We start from the raw sequence: 23749 nt of genomic DNA, 5'->3' as shown, positions 1-23749 counted from the left end.
CTGGGAGACTGGTACTCTTATGTGAAAGGTCGATGTTCAAATTGTTTCAGTGATGCTTGTTCCTGAATTGGTTGCCGTCTCCTCGCTCATTTCAGTCTCTTGGCTAAGAGCACATTTACTTTCACTCCACCTGCAGCCCAGGACTCCAGCAGCGTCCCCTGCATTGCCTATTCACTGGGGGATTGCCACCTAGAAGATGGCATGACAGTGAGGCTTCCACTGCCTCTCCCTGCTTCTCTGCCCTTCTCCAAGCTGTCCTTAGCTCTCTGAGCCTCAGAGAACAGAAGAGAGGATTAAACACTTAGAATTATCCCTTCTAATCTCCACATGTCCATTAAATCCCTCTGTGCCTCTTGGGCCACTGACTCAGCTTCTCTGGGCTTCAGGTCTCAAAACTGATTAGAGATAATGTCACCAGTGAACATTCTCAGGACTTTGTGAAGTTGAACTTATAAAATGTAGAGCATGTAAGATGACAAGGGCCTTAGGAGGGCTGCAGAAATCTGGCCAGTGGAATTTGTAGCATGCCAAATTGAAACTCACTTCTTGAGCATTTTATTTGTACAGCAAAACATTACAAGTTTTCAGTCTCAAATCAAAATCTTAACATTTCTTCCTGGAAGTCCTAGCCAGAGCAATCAGGCCAAAGAAATAAAGGGCATCCAAATTGGAAAAGAGGAAGTCAAACTATCTCTGCCAATGATATGATCTTATACCTAAAAACCCTAGCGACCCCTCCACATGACTCCTAGATTTGATAAATGAATTTAGCAAAGTCTCAAGTTACAAAATCAATGTACACAAATCAGTGGCACTGCTATACACCAACAACGACCCAGCTGAGAATCAAATCAAGAACTTAATCCCATTTACAATAGCTACAACAAAATAAAATTCCTAAGAATATACTTAACCAAGTAGGTGAAAGAACTATAAAATACTGCTGAGAGAAATAACAGATGACACAAGCAAATGGAAATATGTCCCATGCTCATGGACTGAAAGAATTAATATCATGAAAATGACCATACTTCCCAAAACAATTTACAGATTCAGTGCAATTCCTATCAAAATACCAATGTCGATTTTCACAGAATTAGAAAAATTAATCATAAAATTCATGTGAAACCAAAAAGAGCCCAAATAGCCAAAGTAATCCGAAGCAAAAAGAAGTAATCTGGAGGCATTATATTAGCTGACTTCAAATTATATTGTAAAGCTATAGTAATCAAAAGAGTATGGTACTTGTATAAAGGTAGATACATAGACTATGAAATACTACTCAGCCATAAAAAGAATGAAAAAATATCTTTTGCAACAACTAGGATAGAACTGGAGGCAATTATTCATTTTTTTGACATTTAAAAAATATTTAATCCACAAAATAATAAACTCATTGCATAAAACACACAATTGTCTTCATGAAAAATAACTATGGTTTTTGACCAAGTGCTCACAATTACCTATTACTTATCCACAGAACTTTCATTGACCAAATTTTAATCAGGCTTCTCTCCTCCCCATGGGCCCCTAAACTTTGGCTTGCCCCTAAGTTTCAGCAAGCCCTAAAGCACTAAGGTGCAAAACATCCTCCCTTAAAAGCTCCTTCTGAGAACTGGCTAACCACAAAAGAAACATTTCTTGTTGAAGTACCTGATTTCGCCACCTGTTCACCTTCCTGCTTGCCCTCCTCCACCACATAGTCCCTGTCATCTCTGCTTACTCTTTCCTATATACAAAAACAACAACAACAAAAAAAAAAACCTTTTTTCTGTTTGATTTTAAGACACTTGCCCATCCTGAGGTCAAAGCATTCTCCTTATTGTAATCATCTTTCCAAATAAAGTCTCTCCTTATCTAAGTCTGGTGTTGTTTCTATTTGGCATTTTTAAAATTTATTTTACTTTAAGTCTGGAATACAAGTGCAGGACATATAGGTTTGTTACATAATGGAGGCCATTATTCTAAGTGAATTAACCCAGGAATGGAAAACCAAATGCCATATGTTCTCACTTATAAATGGGTGCTAAGCCATGGGTACACAAAGGCACATAGAGTGGTATAATGGACACTGGAGACTCAGAAGTGGGGAGGATGGGAGGGAGGTAAGGAAAGAAAAACTACCTATTGAGTACAATGTACACTACTCAGGTGACAGGTACACTAAAACCCCAGATTTCACCACTAAACAATTCACCCACATAACCAAAAATCACTTGTACCCCTAAAGTTATTGAAATAAAAAATCTAAAAAATTAAATATGTCTTCCTTTTAAATTTTCTCACAGCATTTGATCTATAGGATAGATGAAACCACATCTATTTGAACAGTTATGAAAATGAGATCATATTTATTTGAACATTTGTAAGGAACAATGAGGTTATACTTATGTAAATATTCAAATATTATTTGGGCAGCATCTCAGTGTAGCTGCTCAGGATTCAAAGATGAATGAGAAACATTCACCACAAATGAGGAATTGGCCAGATGGTGGTGGAAACAGGTTGTTATGAATGTGACTCCACCCAAAATTCATTTGTTGTAGCCCTAACCCCCAAAGTGATGGTATTTGAATGTGGGATCTTTGGGAGGTGATTAGGTTGAGATGACGTGGTGAGAGTAGGGCCCGTATGATGAGGTTAGTATCCTTATAAGAAGAGGAAGAGACCAAAGCTCTCTCTCTCCCACATCGTGTGAGCACATGCCAAGGAGGTGGTGCTCTGCAAGCCAGGAGGAAGGCCCTCACCAAGAATCCAACTACATGAGCACCTTGGTCTTGGACTTCCAGCCTCTAGAACTGTAAGAAAATAAATTGTCTGATGCTTAAGCCACCCAGTCTGTGTTTTGTTACAGAGCCTGAGCAGACTTAACATGCAGTTACATAAAATTTAGTGTATTACTGCATCTGGGTGGACATAGCTATACCTCAGATATACATAGATGCAATGGGAAAACAGGGTAAGGAACAACTTTCTTGCTCAGGGGTGGTCACAAGTAGCTTCATCAAGGAGGTAATATTTAAACTGAGACTTGAATTCATTGATTTATTATTGATTACATATTCATTGAATGTTTACTATGCACTTGGTGCTGTTCTGAGTGGTAAGATTATAGCAGTAAACATATACATTAAACACTTTGTCCTTACACAGTTCACTTCTAGGGGAGGTGAAGTCATAATGCAATAATTTACTCAAGGAATGAGATGCTTCAATCATCTGGAGGGTGAGGTGTCTGAGAGGAATGGTAAGAAACAAGGCATTGTTTCAATGATAAGAAAGGACCAGATTGCGATGGGCCTTCTTTCAGGCCCTTAGGGTTTATTTTCTTGATGGCAACTTTGCAAAGGTTGGATTTGCTTGATGGTGCTTAGGTTTATAATGCTGGAGTTATGGCTGCAAGACCTCTTTTCACACTGAAATTCCTTTGGGAAAAGTCATTTGTATTTGCAAGTCTGCAACTGCGTCCCAACCCTTGTTCTTCACCAAAACTTTTGTTATAAATGTCACAGTTGTGGAGTTTATGAGGAGTGGAACCCTCACCATAGAACAGGATAAACTGTGCTGTGCACAGTTATTTTAGGACCAAATAAGCTGAGCTGCATGCTGGTTGTTACACCAGAGACTGTGAGCCTAAGAGCAGAAACTGCTTCGTAAATTGATCGTTGAATTGTAGGCATGAAGCCTGATGCCTGGCACATAGTAGCCGATCAACAATTAGCATAAAATATATTAGGGAGTTTGCCATTTCTATTGCATGTGATAATTATTCCATTTCAGTACAGCTGTTTAATTTTATTAATTTTAAATATACTGTATACCAGCAATGTTCTAGAAATCATTTTAGGCAACCACTCTACTTTCAAGAAAAGCATGTAAACATAAAATACTTCTGATCCCTATAGTATTAATCTCACCCATGCCTGCTATCTCCTGCTTACATAGAAATCTCCGTTCATTAAGACTACAGGGCTCCCCATGGGAGAGTTTATGCTGACAACTAAGATTTTAGAATCCAATAAAAGAGATAACAATCTCAAATGAAACTAAAAAACTGTACAAACGAAAACACACATTTAAAAAGTAGCTTGAATGACACATTTAGAACAGGGGCCCGTGCAGCCCAGGCTTGGGCTGGAGTCACTCTCGCAGACCAGCCATGAAAAATAATGAACACATGGCCAGACATGTCTCCCATCTTCAGGTGAATCTGAAAGGGGATGCAGTGAATAACCACAGCACTGCCTCTCACTACTCTCTTCCCCTTGCCTCTTCCTCCCCATCTTTGTCTCCTGGCTCAGTGACCCTAAGGTTTCCCCACCCCTTTTCCCATGATCCCCCCAAATCCCCCCCAGCCCACCAGTGCCTTGTTTTTGGCCTCTTGCAGCTTTCTTCCCATCTTTATTGTTTTTCCTAATTTCTGTTCTTTCCAAAGCAACGCTCACCCTCACATTTCCAGTTTTGTCTTTACTTCCCCATTGCTCCAATTACTGCAGCCAGAGTCCAGACACCAGACTGTGAGGCCCAGCATCTAAGTCGGCAGCTGCAGAGGGCCCCTGGCTTGAGGTCCAAGCAGGATTCTCTTCATTGTGCAGAGAAGAGGTAAAGATAACAAACACTTGTCATAGAAAACATTTTCCTTTAGCCCTATCACCTATGCAGAGCTGTTTTACTTGCTGAAACTGTCCCAATATCTATTGGAAGAAAATTTTTTTAAAAATTACCTTTTAAAAAAAATATTGTCACTCCTTAAAAGATGCTCTCCAAATAAGGCATAACTGTAATGAAATCCAAAAACCAAAACTGATGTGAGACCAAGTAAACATAGAGGCAGGGGGAATTCTGAGCCAAGAACGAGGAAGCTAAGAAAAGGAAAGGTGGTTGAAAATAAGGCCCGGAGGTCAGGGAGGCCCAGGTTCAAATCCTGAACCCAGAACTTAACATGGGTGGGATTTGGGACTTGTCATTCAATAGTGCTAAAGCTCTGTTTCTTTGCTGTAAAAATAATAGAATAATCTTAAACTGTTAAAGGCATGAAAGAGAAAGTGGTTAGCAAAGAGTTCAGTCCAAACTAAGTGCCCCTTGTATGTTAGTTATTATGATGATAGTGTATATTATAGTCAAACCTCAACTCTAGGCCTGTTTATTTCCAGAACATCAGGTTTTGCATGCATTAATGTTATACAGTGTTTCATATTTTTTGTGAGACCTTCAATTCTTATTATAAAGTTTCTTATTTTTCCCCATTGTTTTATACTTAGATATCATAGCTTATTCTACAATGTATTCTTGGAGTTTTCTATAAGCCTTAAACTGAGATAATTTCAAGTTGCCATCTAGCGGAATACCATATATGAGGTTATTGTCATATGAGCACATACGTCCACACACACACACACACACACACACTTAGATACATATGTGTGTGTATGTGTGTATATTCTTTAAGCCTTAGTTTGCATTATTATTTTAAGTCACCAGCTTCCAGCCAGTTCTCTGACAGTGTCATCACGACAGACAGGCTGAGCTAAGTCCTTTCTAAGGGTGTGCTGGAGGATTTCATATACATTTTTCTATTCGTAAAACACTAGTGAAATAATAAGCTATACTCCAGGCAGCCTGAGGAAGTCTTATGAAATTGTTATGATTTGTTTGTGAGATAGAGGACAAATTCCATGGTAATCTTCACCGAATTTTAATAAGGGTGAAAGGAAGACTTAATTAAGGAGTTCTTTGTGGCTTTAAAAAAAAAAAAAAAAAAAAAACACAGCCTCTGCAAGCACTTCCCCATGGCGTCTTATCACTATAGTACAGACACAGTTGCATCCTTGTCGTGTGTGGCAGGGGCTGAGGCACAGAGACACATAAAAATAATGGCAATGCATTTATTTTTAATGACACAACACTGTCTGCTTTTCTTTCAGGCATCTAAGTTCTGTGCTTAGATGTCAGTTGCTGTGTTGAAGCATGGGTCCTATCTAACCGGTTTTCTGAGAATCGTGCCCATTGCACTTTATAGCACTGTTTCCAGAGGATAAATTTTTCTAACTGGGGTTAGGGTGGGGTTGTAAAATAGCATATTTTTGTTTTAAAAATTCGAATGGGGCCTAAGGAGTATTTAAGAGAGTTTAACTCCTGTTGCGACTTCTTCAGCTACTTACCCCTTGGTTGCCACCAGTATAAAAGCTGTGCAACTTGGATGTTCAATGACAAGAACTTAGTGTCAAAAAATTAGGGTACATCCCAGCTGGGCGCGGTGGCTCATGCCTGTAAACCCAGCACTTTGGGAGGCCGAGGTGGGCGGATCACGAGGTCAGGAGATCGAGACCATCTTGGCTAACACAGTGAAACTCCGTCTCTATTAAGAATACAAAAAAAATTAGCCAGGTGAGGTGGTGGACGCCTGTAGTCCCAGCTACTCCAGAGGCTGAGGCAGGAGAATGGCATGAATCCAGGAGGCGGAGATTGCAGTGAGCCGAGATTGCTCCACTGCACTCCAACCTGGGCAACAAAGCGAGACTCCGTCTCAAAAAATAAATAAATAAATAAATAAAATTAGGGTACATCCATATGAAGGATGTTTGCCTTTTTGTGCAATTTTGAAAAGTGATCTTGGAGAAGAATGTATATTACCATGAAAACAAGTCCACTAAGTGAAAAGAAAAAAAAAATACAAAGCCGCATGCACTACATGATCTAATTTTGCTTAAAACACAAATCAACAGAAGTGATGTGGAAATGTTAGTATTATGGGTGATTTTTACTTTCTTCTTATCTGCATATTCTGTATTATCTACAATGAAAAGGCATTCATTTTGTACTTATTACAAAAAAAATCTTTAAAATGCAAGCTATGGTTGTGGTTGTAGAGAAGATGGATTAAAGACACTCCACCATGTCTCTCTCACTGAACGCACCTATAATGCTTGAATAGAATGCAAGAAAGAACTATCTGATGACTGTAATACATGGATGATAACAGGTGGATGGAGAAAGAGAACACACTTTGAAGTCTGCCTGAACCAGTGGTGAGTTTACCATTTTTTCCGTTCAGTATCATCCATCCTGAAATCAAAGGCATCCTGAAGCCCAGAAATCCACACCAGGTGTGGACAGAAAGGCCACAGGGAGAAGACTTCTCTTGCTCTTGTCTCCCACAGCAATGCCCAAGCAACACTCCAGTGGCACTGGCAGCAGCATTGACAGCAATGACAGCAGTCATGCACCTAAAACTCTGAGGAAAGGGAACTCTTCTTCCTTATCAAAAGAACTGTGGTCCTCTGAATTTTCAGTGGATACACACTGCTATATGTGTTTTGCCTCTGTCTCCTCCTGCCATTTGGTCCTGGACATAGGCACAGTTGCAGTAAGTTTGCATGATATTGGGGAAAATATAACTCTAGATTTCTAGCCAGAGAACTGAGAAGAGAGGATGCAGGGAATAAGTGTACATTGGTGAAATCACAGAGAGGAGAGGGATCAAGAGCGTGACGCCATAAAGTTGTGTATGAACTCCTGAGTGCCCCTTCTACCTGTGCATTTGTAAATCTGAACCTTATCAGCATATCACAGGCTTTGAGAATTGAGCTATGGGGCCACAGACTAGCCACTGGGACTGGTCTCAGCAGCAGTGAAAATACTTTGAAAATGGAATTATGCCAGACTCAGAGAAGGCAGGTCAGAATTTGCAGACCAAATGTAATCAGGGTGATTGCATGCCAAAACAACAGCAACAACAAGAATTACAAAGTTAACATTCTCTTTAGTATTTAAATAAGACCCAGAGTCTCATCATGTCCAGAATATAATCCAAAATTACTTGGCATACAAATAATCAAGAATACCTCATCACAATAAAAAATATAATTAACAAACACCAACTCTAAGGTTACATAAAAGTTAGAATTAACAGACTTCAGAGCAGCTATTACAACCATGTTCCCCAAATTAGATGGTCTAAACATAATGAATAATAGATTTAAAATGTCAGAGTGATTAAAATAAACCCAAATATATACAGATACTCTCTTTAAGAAACCCTTTTTATATAAGTGGGTTAAAAGTGAAAGGAAGGACTAAGATATACAATGTGTACATTAATCAAAAGAAAACTGGAGTGTCTACATTAATATCAGACAAAGCAGATTTCAGAACAAGGAAAATTACCAAGGATAAACAGAACATAACATAATAGTAAAAGAGTCAATTCATCAAGTACTCCTAATAATCCTAAATGTATATGCACTTAACAACAAAGCCTCAAGCTAAGTGAAGCAAAAACCAATAGACCTAAAGGAAAAGAATGAATCCACAATTATAATGGAAGACTTCAACACTCCTTCTTCAGACATAAGTCAAACAAGTAGTGAAAATCATCTTGAATACAGAGAACTGAACATTGTCATAAACTAACTGCATCTAACTAAAATTTATAGAACATCCCACCCAACAACAGCACAATACACAGTTTTTCAAGTACACATGAAACATTTCAGAAGATGGACTATTATTGTGTCATAAAACAAATGTTAACAAAAGAATTTGACCATTTGGCTATTGAACACAATAGAATTAAACTAGAAATTACTAAAAGAAATACAACTGAAAAACTTTCAAACACTTGGAAATTAAATAATATGCTTAAATAATCTATGGGCCAAAAAGAAGACTTCAGGGAAATTAGAAAATATTTTGAACTGAATGAAATAAAAATACAAAATATCAAAATTTGCGAGATTCAATCAAAACAATGCTTGGAGAAAAATGTATAGAATTAACTGCTAATTTTTTTAAAAAATAAAAGTTGTAAGTTGATAAACTAAAAAAATAACAAAATAAGCTAAAAGCAAATGGAAAGAATAAAAACAGTAATCAATGTAATAAAAAATACAAAATCAATAAAAAAATTAATGAAACCAAAAGCTAATTCTTGAAAAGATGAATAAGACTGATAAACCTCAATCCAGACTGACAAACCTCAATCCAGACTGACAAACAGAAAACACAAAAGCTTATCACTGCAGACTCCACATACGTTAAAAAGGATAACAAGGGTATAGTACAAACAACTCTATGCACATAAATTCAATAACTCAGATAAAACTTATGGATTCTTTGAAAGCCACAAACTACCAAAACTCACCCAACAGGCAACAAATAAACTGAACTATCCCAAATCTATTAAATGAAGTGAATTCTTAGATAAAAGCTTTCCAAAGAAGAAATCTCCAGGCTTGTCTGCTTTTGCAGCTAAATTCTATCAAATATTTGAAGAAATGACATCAATTCTACATAATCACCTCCAGAAAAGATAAGAAATGAGAACATTTCTCCCCATCCATTTTATGAGGTCAGTATTACCTGGATACCCAAACCAGATAAAGACAATATAAGAATATTTCAGACAAATATTCCTAGTAAATATAAATGCAAACATCTTCAATAAAATATCAGATATATAATAAATACACATGATTAAATATATAACAAATACTAATACACCATAACTAAATAGACTTTGTCCTGTGACTACAATAGTATTAATAGTTCAATATTCAAACATCAGTAAATGTTATTCATCATATTAAGAGACTATAGGAGATAAAACACATGATCATATCAATTGATGCAGAAAAAGAAAATTACAAATTTCAACATCTGTTCACAAATTTTTTTAACTCAAAAAACTAGGAATAGAACAGCACTTCCTTAATCTGGTAAAGAGCATGTCAGCTAACATCATACTTAATAGTGAAAGACTTAATGCTTCTCCCTAAGATAAGGAACAAGGCAAGGATGTCAACTGTTACTACTTCTATTTAACCTCATACTGGAAATCTTAGTGCCATAAAGTAAGAAAGAGAAATGAAGCCAAAGTTTCTTATATTAATAAGAAATTTCAGGAAGGTTGCAGGATATAAGATCAACATACAAAATTCATTGTATTTCTATATGCTATCACTAAACAATTAGAAACTGAAATTTAAAATCAAACATTTACAACACCACAAAATATAAAAATATGTTAATATTTTGTGTAAATATAACAAGATGTGCAGAATCCTTATAGGAAAACTACAAAACCCAACTGAAAGAAATCAAAGATATAAATAAAGGAAGAGACATGCTGTGTTGCTAGATAGGAAGATTTAGTATAGTAGAAATGTCATTTAAAAAATTAAACTCCAGTTTTAATGCAATTACACTCAGAGTTCCAATAGAAATTTTTGTAGACACAGACATGCTGATTCTATAATTTACACAGAAAGGCAAAAGAGGGAAGGAGAGTAGCCAAAACAATGTTGAAAATAAAGAGCAGAATTGGAGAACTCACACTATGTTATTTCAAGAATTACTATAAATCTACAGTAACTATAAATCTATAGTGACATGTTTGTGTCTACAGTACAGACACATACATCAATGGAAAATAATAAACAGTACAGAAACAGACCCATATAAACATGCCCAATAGATTTTTGAGGAATGTGCAAAGGCAATTCAATGGATCAAGGATAGTGTTTTCAACAAACGATGTTGAAATCATCAAACATTCCTTTGCAAAAAACTGAACCTCTGCCAAAACCTTAAACCTTAAATGAAAATGAATTGAAAGTGGTTATAATCTAAATATAAAACAAAACATTTAGAAGAAAACATAGGAGAAAGCTTCATGATCTGACGTTAGGCAAAGAGTTCTTGGACATGATACCAAAAGCACAGTCTATTGAAGAGAAATAATTAACAGATTGGATTTTATCAAAGGTAAACATTTTTTTCTCTAAGATGCCATTGAAAGAATGAAAAGATTACCAGCAGGGAGTGGTGGCTCACGCCTGTAATCCAGCACTTTGGGAGGCCGAGGCAGGGGGATCACGAGGTCAGGAGATCGAGACCATCCTGGCTAACACGGTGAAACCCCATCTCTACTTAAAATACAAAAAAAATAGCCAGGCGTGGTGGTGGGTGCCTGTAGTCCCAGCTACTTGGTAGGCTGAGGCAGAAGAATGGCATGAACCCAGGAGGTGGAGCTTGCAGTGAGCCAAGATCGCGCCATTGCACTTCAGCCTGGGCGACAGAGTGAGACTCCGTCAAAAAAAAAAAAAAAAATGAAAAGATTACCTATACAATGGAAGAAAATATTTCCAAACCACACATCCAACAAAGAGCTCATATTCAGAATATATTAAAAAAGAAAAACTCTAAAAACTCAATACTAAGTGTATTAGTCTGTTCTCACACTGCTATAAAGATACTACCCGAGACTGGGTAATTTATAAAGAGTAATTTAGAACTCACAGTTCCACATGGCTGGGGAGGCCTCAGGAAACTGACAATCATGGCAGAAGGTGAAGCAGGCACATCTTACATGGCAGCAGGTGAGAGAGGGCAAGACTGGGAGAACACAGGAAAAACTACCATTTATAAAGTGAGCAGATCTCATGAGAATTCACTCAGGATCATGAGAACAGCATGGGGGAAACCACCCCCATGACCTACCTAATCACCTCCCACAGGGTCTCTTCCTTGACACGTGGGGATTACGGGGATTACAATTCAAGATGAGATCTGGGTGGGAACACAGCTAAACCATATTAAGAAAAAAACACAGTTTAAAACATGGATGAAAGAATTAAGCAGACACTTTATCCAAGGGGAGATAAGGATGATAAATAAGCACATGAGAAAATGCTCAGCATCATTTACCAGTAGGATAATGTAGATTAAAACCATGATCAGCTATCACTACATGCCTATTAAAATGTCTACATCTTTTTTTAAATCTGACAATATCAAGTGCTACTGAGGGTGCAGAACATGAACTCTCATATATTGCTGGTGGGAATGCAAGATGGTACAACCACTCTGAAGAAAAATAGCAGTTTCTTATAAAGCCACACGTGCACCTACTACATGACCCAGCAATTTCACTCATGGGGACTTACCCTAGAGAAACAAAACTTATATTTCCACACGCTCCTGTACATGGATGTTTATTGTGGCCCTATTCATAATTGCAAACTTGGAAAGAACTCAAATGTCTTTCAGAGAAAAGGGCTATTGATAAATGGAACAACCTAGTTAAGTATTTCATTATGCTGAGTAAACAAAGGCAATCTTAAAAGACTACATACTGTTTGATTTTGATTCCACTGATATAACATCTTAGAATAGTCAAAACTACGGTGATAGGAAACAGATCAGTGGTTGCCAGGTGTTAGGGGTTGGGGGAGGATGTAGCTACAAAAGGGAAGTGTGAGATTTTGGGTAGTGATAAAACTGTTTTCTCTTCTATTGTGGTAGTGATTACACCCATCTATAGACATATTAAAACTCATAGAACTCTATATCCATTAAAAAAGTCAATTTTACTGTAAAGCAATTTTAAAAATTTGTATAGGTTATATTTATAGATCTATAAAAATCACACTTATAGACTTATAGATCACATCTGTATACCTATATAAATGTCCAAAAACCAAAATTTGGAGCAGTTCTTTTATTTCATTAACTATCCATAACACAAAACACTGATTAACTCACATTTTTCTGATCAATAATCAGCTATTTTCACCTTTTTTGCTGAAATATTCAGTGTTACCTTTTAGTGTTAGATATTTAGATAAACATAAAATGCATTTCTTGAAAATGTGTTTACTGAAGCAGCAGAAACATAAAATTAAAGTGCCAGTGACTTCATGTGATAGAAGTCTAACTCTGAGATTTATTCTTCTGTAGAAGAGAGACACAATGTCCTCCACACAAAAGTTTGACAGATCAAACTTTTCAAGGAAAGGAAGTTACGTGATGAACAGTTTCATGATCATAGTTGTGTACAGCAGCACATTACCATGTTTATCAAGTCGCTGTGTCTAGGTAAAGAACATCCCAAGCAGAGAGAAGACTGTAGGCAAGACTCCTCGGAAACCAAAAAAGGCCATGAGCTGGACCCCCGAGATGGAGGGGCAAGATGTTACCAGAGGGTGTGGGAGGACTGGGCAGAGGTCCAATCACACAAGGGCCAGCTGACTCAGGTAATGGTCCATATTTCATCCTAAGAAGAGTAGGAAATTTTTTTGACAGTGTTTTCAGTAACATGATCAGATTTTTGTGGGTTTTTTTTTTTTGGTAAAATATACAGAGCATAAAATTTACCATTTTTAAGCATTCGGTTCAGTGACATTCAGTACATTCACATTTTTCTGCAACCACCACCACCATCCATCTCTTGAGCTTTTTATCTTCCTCTCATACTGAAAGTCCTTACTTATTAAACAATTGCTCTCAATTATCTCCCCCTCAACCCCCGGCAACCATCATTCTACTTTCTATCTCTGAGAATTTGACTAGTAAGTACCTCATAGAAGTAAAATTCTATTTTTCTTTTGTGATTGGCTTATTTAACTTAGTATAATGTCTTCAAGGTGCATCCATGTTCTCAGAATTTCCATTTTATGACTGAATAATATTCGTGTGTGTGTGTGTGTGTGTGTGTGCATTCTGTCTATCATCCATCAGTGAACACTTGGGTTGCTCCACTTTTTATCAATTGTAAATCATGCTGCTATGAGCATGGGTGTACAAATACCTGTTTGAGTATTTATTTGGGGTATCTACCCGGAAGTGGAATTGCTGAATCATAAGGAAATTCTACATTTAATTTTTTGAGGAACCTCCATAGCATTTTCCATGGTGACGAGATTTGTTTTTAGAAGATTATCCCAGCCATAGTTTGGCAAACAGACGGATGGGTCAGGAATGTTTACAAGGCGATTGCAGGAGCCCAGGTGAGAGACGATGGTGGTGGCTTGAACAGTCAATAAACAGAAAGAGAAGTAGAGAAACCTGAAAAATATTCGCAAGGTAAAAGTAACAGAACATGGAGATGTATTGGATATTAATTGCCTGGGGAGAGGGATTATGTAAGGCACCATGAGCCATGTGGCTTTATTCTTGGGTCAAACAGCAATGTCCAGTGACCATGTAAGCAGGTCAAACATGACACTGGGGGATGTCACTGGAGGCTGCGTGACCATCCAGTCTATGGTTGGCTGCCTGGGGTATGCCATATACTGAGTCCTTAAGGAGATTACGATCTAGTTAGATTTCAACATTTTCTTGACCAAACGCTATGAGTAAAAGGAAGAATAGAAAGAAACTGACTTATTTTTGAAAACCTACAAGTAGGTACCTCTTAGCCTTCCCCTTGTCAAGGTGCAGTGGGGCCCTGTGCACAGCTGCCCCCTGCCTCGGGGACCTCTGACCACATATCACAGAACATTTCTCAGAAAGAGGCCCACTCACAAAGAAAGATAATTCTCAGAAAGGTTAGCAGGTTACCCAAGCTGTTGATGAAATAGGCCAGGTTGCCACAGTTCCTCAGCTGTGTGTGTTTGTTCCTCGTTTGAGTGTGTACAAGCGTTGCCATCGTGCTATAGGAGGGATGGAGTAGGTGGAACTCTCAGCCACAGGGCGGATCTCCCCCTCACCTTCCCACATGCAGACTGTTCATCAGAGAGAGAGAGACCCAAGAAAGCAGCCATACACGTATCCACACAAGGCCAGACGGTGTGCGGCAAAGTTTACATGTCTGCTTGTTTAATCTTCACAATGACTATGTGACATTATTCTGATAGCCTCATTTCCGTCATTATAAAGATGAGAGAAGTGGAAGTTCAGAGACAGCAAGTTATTGCTCAAAGTCACATACCCTGGCGGGGCAGCACCAGGTCCCCTGAACCCCAGGCCCTCCCTCTCACCCTGGCACTCTGCCAAATGACTGGTAATGAGAATATATGCTCTGAAGGAAGATATGAAAAAAATTGCTTCCATTGAGGGTGTGCTGGGACACAGAGGAAGTGGGATCTTAAAGAGAAGGCTTTTCATTGGTGGAGTGGAAGAACAATAGCAGAGTGAGTGCTGTTTGAGGGGAGTCGGGGAAGAGGATGTCTGGACATTTCAGATCAGGGACAGGAACTCAGATGGAGCTCTGTTGGCAGTGGGGAGCTTTTGAAGGACTTTGAGCAGGAGAGTGAAGTGAGTCAAATACTACTTAGAACCCTCTAAAAACATAACAAGGAATGATAGTCTCTGTTTCAGCTGAGGTCTGATAACAGATGCCATAATCCAAAATGCAGGGTGAGAGCATCTTGTGTGACTTACAAAGAAATTCACCAAAAATTTGGCTGTGACTCTTCATGCCTCACCCCTGCTGAGGTGATAACAGGTCAGACATAGAGAAGATTATTTTTAGGAGAAAGCTGTGGGCCTTTATAATGGGTTGGAGATGTGAGGTTGTCAGGGCAAAAATGTATATGTGTCTTGCCTGTGGCTAGATGTGGGCCACATGGAGAGACATCTGCCTGGGTCTTCTTCCTTCCACCCAGGAGAGCTGCCCCCAGTGGAGGGGGAGCAATCGGAAGCCTTGGGTGCCCAGGAGCTGAGGAGGGAACCATGCTGTGATGCCAGTTTTAACCACCTGCCAAGTCTGAAAGTGCTAATTGAGTAAGCATTTCTGTCCCTAATCCCGCATCTCTCCCACTGAATCACAGGCAGCCTGGTGAGCAGGGGAGAAGGTGTAGTAACTCAGCCCCCTCCTAATGCAAGTGGACACCATGCAGTGGGAGAGGGGGGGAATTAGCTTTGTATGAGGATCAAAGTTTTAGTGATCGTGGTGGTGAATTTTATCTGCCAACTTGGCTAGGTACCTTGGTCAGACACCAGTCTAAATGTGGCTATGAAGGTATATTTTGGATGAGATTAACATTTAAATCAGCAAACTTTAAGTAAACCAGATTACCCTCCATAATATGGGAAGGCTTCATCCACTCCACTGAAGGCCTAAGGAGAAAAAGACTGAGGTCTCCCAAAAACAGGAAATTCTGCCTCCAGACTGCCTGTGGGCTCTGGGTCTCAGTGCCCTGCCCTGTGGATTTCAGGCTTGCCAGTCTCCACAATTGTGCGAGTTGATTCCTTAAAATATTAGGTTGGTGCAAAAGTAAAATTGTGGTTTTTGCCAATGCAAGAAATACAATTATTTTTGCACCAACCTAATAAATCGCTCTCTCTCTCTACGTATGTGTGTGTGTGTATGTGTGTGTGTGTGTGTGTGTCTTCCTATTGGTTCTGTTTCTCTAGAGAATCCTGATCATTACAACTATTATAGTGGCCTGTGTATTAACCACAGAACTAACACTTTTGTTATCAAAAGATTTTTTTTGTATTATCTAAGAATACGAGGACAGGCTGTGGGGTCTGCTTAAGATTTAAACCAAGGCCTGTGGAAGAATTAGCATCATAGAGCAGATTTGAATGGATGGGGGAAATGGATTTTTTTCAATCCTAATAGTTTAGTGCATCAGAACAAAGGAAAATCCAATCAAATGAACTATTTAGAGGAGGAAAGGGCAGAGATCCAGTTGAGGAGGCTGCCTACACATGGCTCAATAGAGATTTCTGCTTCAGCTGTGACAGAAAGAATGTAAAGTTGTGTGAAATGGAAGAAACCCTGAGGAGAATATCTGAGAGGATATGATGGATTAGATGTGAGCCATGCAGTCAAAGAAGTTGAGGAGAGAGAGGGGAGTGATGATATCAAAGAGGTAAACTGGGAAGCCAGAAGCTCTAACGGGGCAGGGAACTGAGAGGATGACCAGGAGACAACATCCAACTAGCACACACAAGCTCAAAACCAAAGGTCTGGAAAAGAAAAACAGGCCTCAGAATCACCAAGAAGGTGTTACAATGGGAAAGGCACAAATTGTTGAGGACTCAGAGGTGAATGACTAGAGGTGGATCCAGAGCTTACGGGGCCTGGAGTTTTTAAAATTTGGGAAGGCATCTTTAAGAAAAGAATGCCTGCAGGCAAGGCACGGTGGTTCAAGCCTGTAATCCCAGCACTTTGGGAGGCTGAGGCAGGTGGATCACCTGAGGTCAGGAGTTTGAGGCCAGCCTGACCAACATGGCGATATCCTGCTTCCACTAAAAATACAAAAATTTGCCAGGCATTGTGGCACATGCCTGTAATCCCAGCTACTCGGGATGCTGAGGCAGGCGAATCGCTTGAACCCAGGAGGTGGAAGTTGCAGTGAGCCGAGATCATGCCACTGCACTCCAGCCTGGGTGACAGAGAGAGACTCTGTCTCAAAAAATAATAAATAATAAAAAAATTAAAATAAATGGAGAACAGAATGCATGCAAATACAACATGAAGTACACATGTGAGTAATTACTTAAAATCAAAACAAGTTACACATTTTCAAACAGTTGATAAGTACAATCTATACCACAAGATTTTTAAAGATTGCATGATATTTTTAGGATAAACTTTCTGACATCACTTATAATAGTTTTTTCCTATATTTTTGGCTACACACTCCTGGAACCTCTTCACGGGACAAGAATTTTATAATAGTATCATTTTCTATTGATAGAATAGAAAGATAATTCAGTTTTACAGCATGGTTGATGGAAATTTGTTTAGCTATTGATAATTTACAAACATTTCCTTCAACTTCATGATTGTTCTTAGTAATGCCTAGCTCAGGCAAAATCTGCAACTTCACCCACAGAGACACGCACGGGTGGTTGTGTATATATTTCTGCAAATACAGGAATTCTGAGAAATAGTCTTTGTCTCAGTTCCCATCAAAATTTTTAAAATACAATTGTATACATTGTACTTTAAGTATCCTTGATAGACAAGATTATCTGTCTTGAGTAGTCAAATTGTATACATCTGATGACTGGGAGGGTTTTCCAGGGACAAGCAATTTAGCATTGTAAATTACAAGCCATGCGTCTTCTCTGGTAGTCACATACTTACAGAACCAGGTGCCACGGGACACATTCACATCACCATAGGACTTTTGGCCCTGCATCTTTGTGTCATGAGGTCAGCTGACTCAGCAGAGAGAAGGAAAAAGGTAGCCTTCCACTCTGTGGTGCTAATTCCTCCACACCATGTCAGCTGACAATAACTTCATTCACAGAAATGGCTGTAAACCATATAAATGGAACTGACTAAATTTGTATGACTACATTCTCAGGTCAACCTTCTTTAGTTGGATCCCAAAGGTGTTTTTGCTCACTTCACCACTCTCTGACAAGAAAAGAAGTGGAAGGGAGGAGATAAGTATCTTGCAAACATTGCAATATCAGGTAACCATGTGAACACACAACCAGGCCTCCTCCCACAGCCTGGGAAGGAGGGTATGCAATGAGGAGCCCTGAGACTCCGACTCCATTCATTTCATGGTAAATCTGTGACTCATTAGGACAGAACCTAGAGGTACAACCATACTTCAGAAATGAGAGACAGAAACAGTGCCATAATTCAGATTTAGAATCATAGTTTCTTTCAGGTGAGTTTAGAAGGCAGATTCTCCTTTCCTTTTAATTTATGCATCAACCATTAATTGACCCTTTGCTAGGCACTGAGGTTATACAAATAAACAAGAATCAGTTCCCTTTTATATGAGATACATAAACAAATAAGCTAGGCTGTGTTCAATAATGGAAGCCCCAAGGAGAGAACTGTGCTCACGGCTGGAGTTGCCAGGGAGGTCCAAAGAAGGCTTTCTAAGGCTGGCGCTCCATTTGAGTACTGAAGGGACCACACAAGTTTGCCAGATGGACAAGGAAGGTGAGTGCTTTCCAGGCAGAAAGCCAGCTGCAAATGAACTCAGGTGAGATGCAGCAGAGCACATTCAGGGAAGGGCAATTAGTGTGCAAAGCCCAGAATTTATGGTGTATGATGCAGCTTGCCTAGAAAGGAGCCCAGTGCAAACAGAAAGGCATGCTGAGGTAGGCAGTGTGAGGATAGCTGTAACAGGGACCCCACAGACAAGAGGTCCAAGGAAGACAGAGCTGCCTGATCTGAATCATTGACAGCAATGATGTGCAACAGCAGTCAGGATTTGGTGATAACCGACTACATACTGAACTTGAGGAAGAGATAAGAGTTCAAATGTAAAGACTTCTTTTAATCAGAACAGTAATAAAATCATTTTATTAGAGAAATTTTCAAGGAAGAAGGAAGGGTAAGACAGTAGTATGATAAACTCCCATGTACCCATCGCCCAACTTCCATAAGGATCAACACCTTGTCCATCTTGTAGACATACCATTCAAAATTAATTTATAAAACTCCAGTCATTATAAAACTACACCAACATCACATTAAACTAAATCTGGCCTGATGATACCTCCACAACCGAGTTCTTATGTAACAAACTGCAACCTAAGTGAACTAGCTGAAAGCCTAACTAGGAATATGCTCTTATAACAAATAACTGAGTCTCAGCCAAGCACATCAGCTGAGCTTCAGTCAATCACAGGTGGCTGACTGGGCATGGTTACTCATGCCTGTAATCACAGTACTTTGGGAGGCCAAGGCAGGAGGATTGCTTGAGTCTAGGAGTTCAAGACCAGCTTCAAAAAAAGAAAAAAATAGATGATCAACTGATCCAAACAGGGCAAGATACCGAGCTTCGTCTCTGAACTTCAATTCTGTTTTCTGCCCATAAACGCTTCCTGACAACGTGACAGACTGGAGCTCTTAGCAAATGTTCTGGTTCTGAGAGCTGCCCAATTCTTAAATCGGTCTTTGTTCAAACTCTGTTAAACTCATCTAAGCATTTTAGTTTAAACAGTAACAATATATGAATTAATACACTTTTGGTGATATCTCAGGTAACTGAGGAGGAAGATATCCAGTGAATAGTGTGGGACAACTAGTTAACTATACAGTAAAATATTAAGTTAGATCCATACCTCATACTATATTTAAAAGTCTTAATAGGCAAAAAGTCTTTAAATGCTGTTAAACATTAAAATAAAATACAGCTGAATATTAGATAACTAATTAGATAATTAGATAACCAATTTATAGTTGGAAAAAACTTTCTAAGCATAAATCTAATAGGAAAATAATTGCAAAATAAAAGATGTACAGTTTTAACCAAATGACTTTTGTAAAACCTTCTGCATGTTAGTGGTAATGAAAAATGGATTGAGAACATTCCCTCTGAAAACTGGCACAAGACAGGGATGCCCTCTCTCACCACTCCTATTCCACATAGTGTTGGAAGTGCTGGCCAGGGCAATCAGGCAGGAGAAAGAAATAAAGGGTATTCAATTAGGAAAAGAGGAAGTCAAACTGTCCCTGTTTGCAGATGACATGATTGTATATCTAGAAAACCCCATTGTCTCAGCCCAAAATCTCCTTAAGCTGATAAGCAACTTCAGCAAACTCTCAGGATACAAAATCAATGTGCAAAAATCACAAGCATTCTTACACGTCAATAATAGACAAACAGAGAGCCAAATCATGAGTGAACTCCCATTCACAATTGCTTCAAAGAGAATCAAATACCTAGGAATCCAACTTACAAGGGACGTGAAGGACCTCTTCAAGGAGAGCTACAAACCACTGCTCAATGAAATAAAAGAGGATACAAACAAATCGAAGAACATTCCATGCTCATGAGTAGGAAGAATCAATATCATGAAAATGGCCATACTGCCCAAGGTAATTTAGAGATTCAATGCCATCCCCATCAAGCTACTAATTACTTTCTTCACAGTATTGGAAAAAACTACTTTAAAGTTCATATGGAACCAAAAAACAGCTCACATCGTCAAGTCAATCCTAAGCCAAAAGAACAAAGCTGGAGGCATCACGCTACCTGACTTCAAACTCTACTACAAGGCTACAGTAACCAAAACAGCATGGTACTGGTACCAAAACAGAAATATAGATCAATGGAACAGAACAGAGCCCTCAAAAATAATGCCGCATATCTACAACCATCTGATCTTTGACAAACCTGACAAAAACAAGCAATGGGGAGAGGATTCTCTATTTAATAAATGGTGCTGGGAAAACTGGCTAGCCATATGTAGAAAGCTGAAACTGGATCCCTTCCTTACACCTTATACAAAAATTAATTCAAGATGGATTAAAGACTTACATGTTAGACCTAAAACCATAAAAACCCTAGAAGAAAACCTAGGCAACACCATTCAGGACATAGGCATGGCCAAGGACTTCATGTCTAAAACACCAAAAGCAATGGCAACAAAAGCCAAAATTGACAAATGGTATCTAATTAAACTAAAGAGCTTCTGCACAGCAAAAGAAACTACCATCAGAGTGAATAGGCAACCTACAAAATGGGAGAATATTTTCGCAACCTACTCATCTGACAAAAAGCTAATATCCAGAATCTACAATGAACTCAAACAAATTTATAAGAAAAAAAAAACAACCCCATCAAAAAGTGGGCAAAGGATATGAACAGACACTTCTCAAAAGAAGACATTTATGCAGCCAAAAAACACATGAAAAAATGCTCATCATCACTGACCATCAGAAAAATGCAAATCAAAACCACAATGAGATACCATCTCACACCAGTTAGAATGGCGATCCTTAAAAAGTCAGGAAACAACAGGCGCTGGAGAGGATGTGGAGAAATAGGAACACTTTCTTTTACACTGTTGGTGGGACTGTAAACTAGTTCAACCATTGTGGAAGTCAGTGTGGCGATTCCTCAGGGATCTAGAACTAGAAATACCATTTGACCCAGCCATCCCATTACTGGGTATATACCCAAAGGATTATAAATCATGCTGCTATAAAGACACATGAACACATGTTTATTGTGGCACTATTCACAATAGCAAAGACTTGGAACCAACCCAAATGTCCAACAATGATAGACTGGATTAAGAAAATGTGGCACATATACACCATGGAATACTATGCAGCCATAAAAAATGATGAGTTCATGTCCTTTATAGGGACATGGATGAAGCTGGAAACCATCATTCTCAGCAAACTATCGCAAGGACAAAAAACCAAACACTGCATGTTCTCACTCATAGGTGGGAATTGAACAATGAGAACACATGGACACAGGAAGGGGAACATCACACTCTGGGGACTGTTGTGGGGTGGGGGGAGGGGGGAGGGATAGCATTTGCAGATATACCTAATGCTAAATGACGAGTTAATGGGTGCAGCACAGCAACATGGCACATGTATACATATGTAACAAACCTGCACATTGTGCACATGTACCCTAAAACTTGAAGTATAATAATAATACAATAAAATTAAAAAAATTAAAAAAGAACAATTTAAAAAAAAGAAAGATTGAGAGAAAAGTGGCAAACTAAAAATATGTGTATATATGTTACAAAGAGTTTATTCCTTTACATTATGAAGCACCCTTACAAATTAACAAGAAAAAGACAAATGGAAATTTAACAAAATAGCAGAGAACATGAACAATCCTCAACAGAAACTACTTAAATCACTTTAAATTTAATCACTATTTAAATATAGAAGAAAAAATCAATCTTACTAATCAAATAAATTACAATGAAGCTGAAAGTCCATTGTTGCTTATCAAACAGAAAAAATTTCTTTTTAAAGAGCATGCTTAGAGTTGATGAACTACTGGAAACTGGCAGCCTTATATACCAATCATGGGGGTAGAAAGTGCTATCATCTTTCTGGAGGTCAGTTTGACAGACAATTTCTACCAAGAGTTTTACAAATATTCAGGCATTAACCCATTAATTCCATTTCTAGTAATTATCTTTTTTTTTTTTTTTTGAGACAAAGTCTCACTCTTGTCCCCCAGGCTAGAGTACAATGGTGCGATCTCGGCTCACTGCAACCTCTGCCTCCCAGATTCAAGCGATTCTCCAGCTTCAGCCTCTCAAGTACCTGGGATTACAGCCCCTGCCACCACGCCCGGCTAATTTTTGTATTTTTAGTAGAGATGGAGTTTCACCATGTTGGCCAGGCTGGTCTCGAACTCCTGACCTCAGGTGATCTGCCCGCCTCGGCCTCCCAAAGTGCTGGGATTACAAGTGTGAGCCACCATGCCCGTCCCATTTCTAGTAATTATCTTAAGAAAATAATCAAACATGTATACGAAAATATCTGTATAAGGGTGTTCATCATAGTATTAATGCTAACAGTGAAACATTGGTATATTATTCTGTTCTCCCACTCCTATAAAGGAAAACCTGACACTGGGTAATTTATAAAGAGAAAGGCTTTCATTGGCTCACGGTTCTGTGGGCTGTATTGGAGGCTTGATGTTGGCATCTACTTGGCTTCTAAGGAGGCCTCATAAAGCTTCCAATCATGGCGGAAGATGAAGGCAGGGAGCACGCAGGTCACATGGCTGGAGCAACAGCAAGAGAGAGAGCGAGGGGGGAGATGTCACACACTTTCAAACGACCAGATCGAGTGAGAATTCACTCAACTATCATGAGAACAATACCAGCAGGATGGTGCTAAAGCATTTGTGAGAAATCCACCCCCCGATCCGATCACCTCCCACCAGGCGCCATCTCCAACACTGGGGATTATATTTCAATATGAGATTTGGGCAGGGACACACATCCAAACCGTACCAACTGGCAACACTGTAAATATTCAGTGGTCAAATATGAAACTATATTGTAAATTGTGGCAAATTTATGCACGGAATATGGCACAGCTATTAAAACATCACATTTTCAAATTCATTAATGGCATACGGCATTGCTGATAATGTATTATAGAAAAGAAAATGACCCACTTTCAATTTTAAAGGGATGTGTGCGTGTGTGTGTATATAGTTGCAGTTTTACATATACATGGTTGGCCAGGCGTGGTGGCTCATACCTGTAATCCCAGCACTTTGGGAGGCCAAGACAGGTGGCTTGCTTGAGCCTCAGGGGTTTG

General features: G+C 38.9%; 1 long non-coding RNA gene across 1 annotated transcript in view; it reads right to left on the bottom strand.

The window, feature by feature from the left end:
* LOC129014403 (uncharacterized) overlaps nt 1-23380 on the bottom strand; it is a 33781-nt gene extending 10401 nt beyond the window's left edge. The window contains exons 1-2 of the long non-coding RNA XR_008494213.1: nt 23089-23380; nt 11299-11394 (exon numbers count right to left, since the gene is read on the bottom strand). This is a non-coding gene — a long non-coding RNA (uncharacterized LOC129014403). The remainder of the gene's footprint in view (nt 1-11298; nt 11395-23088) is intronic.
* Between the last annotated feature and the right edge of the window lie 369 nt (nt 23381-23749).

This window comes from Pongo pygmaeus, chromosome 16 (genome assembly GCF_028885625.2).
Source record: "Pongo pygmaeus isolate AG05252 chromosome 16, NHGRI_mPonPyg2-v2.0_pri, whole genome shotgun sequence".
In the NCBI taxonomy this organism is placed as follows: domain Eukaryota; kingdom Metazoa; phylum Chordata; class Mammalia; order Primates; family Hominidae; genus Pongo; species Pongo pygmaeus.
This window is presented reverse-complemented; position numbering and strand designations above follow the sequence as displayed.